General features: G+C 46.7%; 1 long non-coding RNA gene across 1 annotated transcript; it reads right to left on the bottom strand.

The window, feature by feature from the left end:
- Nucleotides 1-4,069: 4,069 nt before the first annotated feature.
- On the bottom strand, nt 4,070-4,482 carry LOC123452192. The gene is made up of 3 exons (XR_006632570.1): nt 4,351-4,482; nt 4,199-4,267; nt 4,070-4,122 (listed from the first exon to the last, which is right to left on the bottom strand). It is a non-coding gene; the product is annotated as an uncharacterized LOC123452192 (long non-coding RNA).
- Between the last annotated feature and the right edge of the window lie 1,574 nt (nt 4,483-6,056).

Genomic DNA, 6,056 nt, shown 5'->3' with positions numbered 1-6,056 from the left:
ATCAGCGTCGTCCGATGCCGCCGTTAGCCCGTTGGTTCGCCGGCTCCCGAGGCGACGCCATTAATGGCGGCCCCGTCGTCAAAGCCCAGTCGCGTCGGTTCCCGAGGCCGTCGCCGCTGGCCCGTTGGTTCGACGGCTCCCGAGGCGACGCGCATTCACTCCGGGGGAGTTACGTCGGCCAGCTGCCCCGTCGCCTCCCCCTCCCGTCGCGGCGCTATATATACCCATCGTCCCACGGCTCGTCGGCACACCCGTCGCTCCCCTGCTCTCCTTCTCTCCCCCGCTCTTCGTTGTCCCGCCGCAGGTCCCCGGCGTCCCGAAGTTCTCTTCCTCCCTTCCCCGTTCTCCGACGACCCGGCGATGGACCATGCCAGCGGCAGCAGCTCCGGCGGCGGCGGCGCGCCGGAAAGCAACTGGCCCCAGAGCCTCGACAAGCCGCTGACGCAGGAGCTGTTCAACTTTGGCCTCCTCGTCCCGCCGGGGTGCCGCCTTGCAAAACCTTGGAGGATTTGCAAGGACGGCTATCCGACGCTGACCAACCCCGCGACGCCGGAGCAGCTCTGGGTCCACCCTGGCGGCCGCTACAACACCCACGGCCGGCACGCCTTTTGGGACGGGAAAAACTACAACGACGTCATCAGGCGTTGCAGGCAGGCGGCGGCAGTGGCGAGGGCGTCCCGCGTCGCCGTCGGGCGGCGATCCCCCACCCACCTCCGGCGGCCTCGGTTGTCCCGGCGGAGTACGAGGTGCCGCCGGAACAGTTCGTCCTCCGCAAGGACGGCGACCCCGACGACTCGCCGGGGCTACTCGTCGCCATGAGGGCGTCGCAGGCGACGGCGGCAGCGGCGGCGGCGAGGGAAGAGGCGGAGATCGCGACGGCGTTCCAGGCGACGGCGGCAGCAGCGGCAAACCCGCCACCCGTCGGCGATAATGACTCCGATTAAATTAGGATTTTTAGAATTTAGAAATGTTTAATTAAATTTTATTTTTAGTTTTTTAATTATGTTTGAATGTAATCGGGAACTATGAAATTTTATCTAAGTTTATTATGAATCTAAATTCATTGTTTACATTGTTATTATTATTATTTATTTGTTTTAAATATTTAAATTGTTTACATTAGTTAACTAAATATTTAAATTTTATCTAATATATAAAATTTACAAAAATAAAAAAACAAAAATGAATAACTTATAATATTTCTTAAACGATATAAACATTCATGAAATTATATTAAGACGTAAAAATTTTCTTAAACGATATAAACATTCATGAAATTATTGTAAATAATTTTTTAAAAATAATATATAAATAACTTATAATTTTTCTTAAACATGAAATACATGCATGCATTCATTAAATTCATCCAACTTTTGCCGGCACCTGAGAATGGACATGCAATGATGTCATGCAAAAATTCAACGAAATCGGAGACCAAACACACGTTGCGTCACGTCCGGCATCTATTTGTGCCGGTTTTTGAATGGAAATTCATAAAAAAGCACGGATTGTCAGAAAATTCTAAAATTTGACGTGCCGCCTTGTGAAGTTCATCGTGAAGCATGGAAAAAATGAAAAAAATTCGTGAAGGGTAGTTGCAAGATGGCGTTGTAGCACCCCTTCCGTCCATACCGACATCCATGGGTTGCACAAGAAGTACATGCATGTATTCATGAAATTCACCCAACTTTTGCCGGCACCTGAGAATGAACATGTAATGATGCCACGTAAAAATTCAACGAAATCGGAGACCAAACGCACGTTGCGTCACGTCCAGCATCTGTTTGTGCCGGTTTTTGAATAGAAATTCATAAAAAAAGCACGGATTGTCAGAAAATTCTAAAATTTGACATGCCGCCTTGTGAAGTTCATCGTGAAGCGTGGAAAAAAATGAAAAAATTTCATGAAGGGTAGTTGCAAGATGGCGTTATAGCAACCCTTCCGTCCATACCGACACCCATGGGTTGCACATGAAGCACATGCATGCATTCATGAAATTCACCCAACTTTTGCCGGCACCTGAGAATGGACATGCAATGACGCCACGCAAAAATTCAACGAAATCGGAGACCAAACACACGTTGCGTCACGTCCGGCATCTGTTTGTGCCTGTTTTTGAATGAAAATTCATAAAAAAGCACGGATTGTCAGAAAATTCTAAAATTTGACGTGCCGCCTTGTGAAGTTCATCGTGAAGCATGGAAAAAAATGAAAAAATTTCATGAAGGGTAGTTGCAAGATGGCGTTGTAGCACCCCTTCCGTTCAGACCGACACCCATGGGTTGCAAATGAAGTACATGCATGCATTTATGAAATTCACCCAACTTTTGCCGGCATTTGAGAATGGACATGCAATGATGCCACGCAAAAATTCAACAAAATCGGAGACCAAACGCACGTTGCGTCACGTCCGGCATCTGTTTGTGCCGGTTTTTGAATGGAAATTCATAAAAAAAAGCATAGATTGTCAGAAAATTCTAAAATTTGACGTGCCGCCTTGTGAAGTTCATCGTGAAGCGTGGAAAAAAAATGAAATTTTTTCATAAAGGGTAGTTGCAAGATGACGTGCAAGCATGAGTTCAGGCTCTCGCTCTTGTGATTACTACGCATACCAAGAAATAACCCACCAGACAAATATGATGCAGCCCAAAGCTTCTTCTTCCTGTACATCCTATGGAGCCATGTTTTTGTTTTCTCCGTGTGCCATTTCTGAACAAACGTGGCCCATCTCTCCTCGAAAACTGCATGTGTGGTGACGTAGTACAAGAGTGACCTGAATTCCTTCAATGACTTGTGATGGAGGTGTTTCTGCATGTTTTTTTCAATATGCCATGAACATAGACGATGCCACACATCAGGAAGCACCTTTGTGATAGCCCTTATCATCCTGCATCTCCATCAGTAATTACAGACTGGGGCTTCTTCTGACAGTTAGCTTTCAAAAACGTCTCTAGCAGCCAAACATATGTACCTTCAGTCTCATCTGAAACAATGGCGCATGCAAAAACAGTAGTGCAACGGTGATTGTTGAGACCAACAAAAGGGATAAATGGCATTCCATACCTATTCATCTTGTACGTACTGTCGAACACAGTGACATCACCATAGTCAAGATAATCCCGACGTGATTGCGAATCACACCAGAACAGGTTGTTCAGCCTACCTTCAGCGTCAACGGTATGCTCAAAGAAGAAATCCGGATCTCTGTCCTTTCTAGCTAACATGATTCCTATAGCAGTGTCAGCATCACCTTGGACAAGCAGTTTTATCTTCTCCCTGTAGCACATATTATATAATTTCTTCCTTCCAAACCCTGTCTTAGCGTACGAACCGTACCTGCTGACAAAGTTATAAAAAATGATATGCTTTCTTATCCCAGCTCCTGCCATAACTAAAATCTCTGCTTTCTGGAAATCTTTGATTACATTGTGAGACCGTAGGAAAGGGACTTCGTCCGGTTTTGTAAGAACATGGCTGTGATCATCGAAGAAACTGCTGACATACCAAAGTCCACTCTTTCTATCAAGCTTTCCTTTTAAATGGGCTTCACAGAAACATCGACTCTCTGGTCTCAGTCTGCGGGTCCGGCCTTCCATGGTTAAAAATTTTGCCTGTCGTTTTCCTGCCCTGGAACAGAGATACCTCCTCATGCGTAAAACTTGTTGTGAACCTTTTCCAAATCTTTTCAAGTCCCTCCTGATACTGAATCCACGATCTTTGGCGTACTGGTTATAGAACATGTACGCCTCTCCTTCTGACCTGAATGTCTTGGCCATGACTTCCCAATGCCTATCCAATGTCTCTTGCTGATATTCATCATAGCTGATGTCAAGGTCAAAATTAAGATCGCCAACATGCTCATCGTTCCCATTAGAACCATCAACACCCCCCTGCAAAATAAGACATATCACCATGTTCGTCAGTCTTTTGATATGTTAGTTTTCATGAGTAATTTGAACATGTAATATAACTTACTTCGCTCATATTTCCTTCATTAGATGCATTGTCATCATCCTCATCATTATCATCATCCTCATCATTGTTATCATCCTCATTATTGTCATCATTGTCATCATTGTCATCATGTAAGGTTCTCGTCTCAGCGTCACCATCGGTATTTCTCTGTATAGATTCAAAAGTGTAAGTGGTAATACAATTTGTATGTTAGTAATAATACAACAACATATTTAAAACATACCTGGGTTCCACTTTCAGCATAAGATTGATCATCGCTGTCATAATCGTCATTGTCATCATTAGCATGCACCTATTTAAATTCAATAGCAATTGTAAGTGTTAATGTCATAACTTATATTTTCATTATTTATAGTCAACGTACACAACACTTACATTACCACTATATGATTCATCCTGACTCATATAGTTGTGTCCGAGTGATTTATTTGCATTCAATGACGAAGATTCATCATCACTACTAGAGTCATCGCCAGCATATCCGGTGTTGTCTTGATCTATTAATAAACTTTCAATAGCTATTTTATCAATGTACAATGAAATCGTGAAAAATTGTATGGATTAACTGAAAAAACTTACTGTCCGTTGTCGAAGGGTTGATCGACGTCGGCGCCACGTTGGTCACTGCAACCGCCGGCGTCGAAGCGGAGGGAGAGGGTCACGTCGCCGATGGAGACGTGTGCGGCGGCGGCGGAGACGAGACGTCGGCGGTGGAGGCGACGTGTGTTGGACTCGCGGCGTCGGCGGAGACGTGGGGGGGGGGGGGGGTTGAGCCACGTCGGCGAGATCGCGGTGGCAGTGTCGCGACGGCGGAGTCGGGCGTGATGAAGTTAGGTTTTTTTTTCAACCAAACCACCAACACGTGGGTGACGTGGCGTATGTACGACGGACGGGCGGGCGTACGACGGGCGGGCGGACGACGCGACATATACGGTACAGAACGTGCGATGACCATACTGCCTTATACGTTTAGGGGGTTGTACCGAAAAGGACCTCACTAAAATAACCCACTCTAATATACAAACCATAAGGAATCAGATGTCCGACAAACTCTCGGTCCGGTCCGGATTTTGACCGAGCCCTGAGCAGGACCGACCAAATGCAGTTACCGTGGCTACTGTTTCTCGTGGTCGCTGCCACCGGCAACGGCGGCAAGTCGGCAACCCCCGAGTGAACCACCGCGTCTCCGAGCGCCGCTGCATTGCCTTCTTCCTGCCTGCCCGATGAATTGATCCATAACGCAGCCTGAACGATGCACGTATTCTCGATCTCTTCCCTGACCACGGCCGCCGTCTGCCACCATCAAATTTGTCGTAGTCGCAAGTTTAGCTTCAAATTCTCACTTCCCATGCACGTATTTTTCGTCAGGTTAGGCTTCAACACTTTCTTTCTGTTGGCAAGTTTAGCTTGCGAGTCTAACTGCCTGGAGCGAGTCACGCCCAGAAGTCACACCCATGGAGATGGCACGAGTGTTGTGGATCACGACGACGCAAAGCTCAGTTAGCAGTTCTGTAAGTCTGAATATATAACTGAAAAAAAGAACAGAGAAGCTCTGAAGGTTGTGCAGCGCAAAACACCTGTGTCTTCCTTCTTCCTCGAGCAATCACTCGTTCGCGTGTGTTCGTTCCAAAGGCACCTCGGACAAACACGCACGCAAAGACGCATGCACGCAGGCGCAGGGCACACACGCAGCTCACGCTTCTCTGACATCGATCGGTCCCTCGGTCCTGCACTAGTAGAAAACAGGGCATTGAGCCAACAACATTTGATCCGGATTGGATATAAACCGGTTCTAAAGGGTCTGTCCGCTGGGCCCCCTCCCTGCAGCAAATGGCCGGAAGGCCTTTAGGACCGGTTTGTAACACAAACCGGTCGTAAAGGTTTTTGGACCGTTTGCTGCAGGGAGGGGGGCCCAGGGCCGGGCCGGCAAAATCCGGGGCCCTGTGCGGAACGAAAAAATGGACCGCTATCTCACAAAAACATGAACTAACGAGCAATTATAATCTATATATGTCTCGTAGAAAAAATTATAATGTATATAATATAATATCTTACATAAAAATTGGACTTATAAAAAAATC

Source organism: Hordeum vulgare, chromosome 5H (assembly GCF_904849725.1).
Source record: "Hordeum vulgare subsp. vulgare chromosome 5H, MorexV3_pseudomolecules_assembly, whole genome shotgun sequence".
NCBI classification, from domain to species: Eukaryota; Viridiplantae; Streptophyta; class Magnoliopsida; order Poales; family Poaceae; genus Hordeum; species Hordeum vulgare.
Note: the sequence above shows the minus strand (reverse complement) of the source record. Positions and strands in the feature narration are given on the sequence as shown.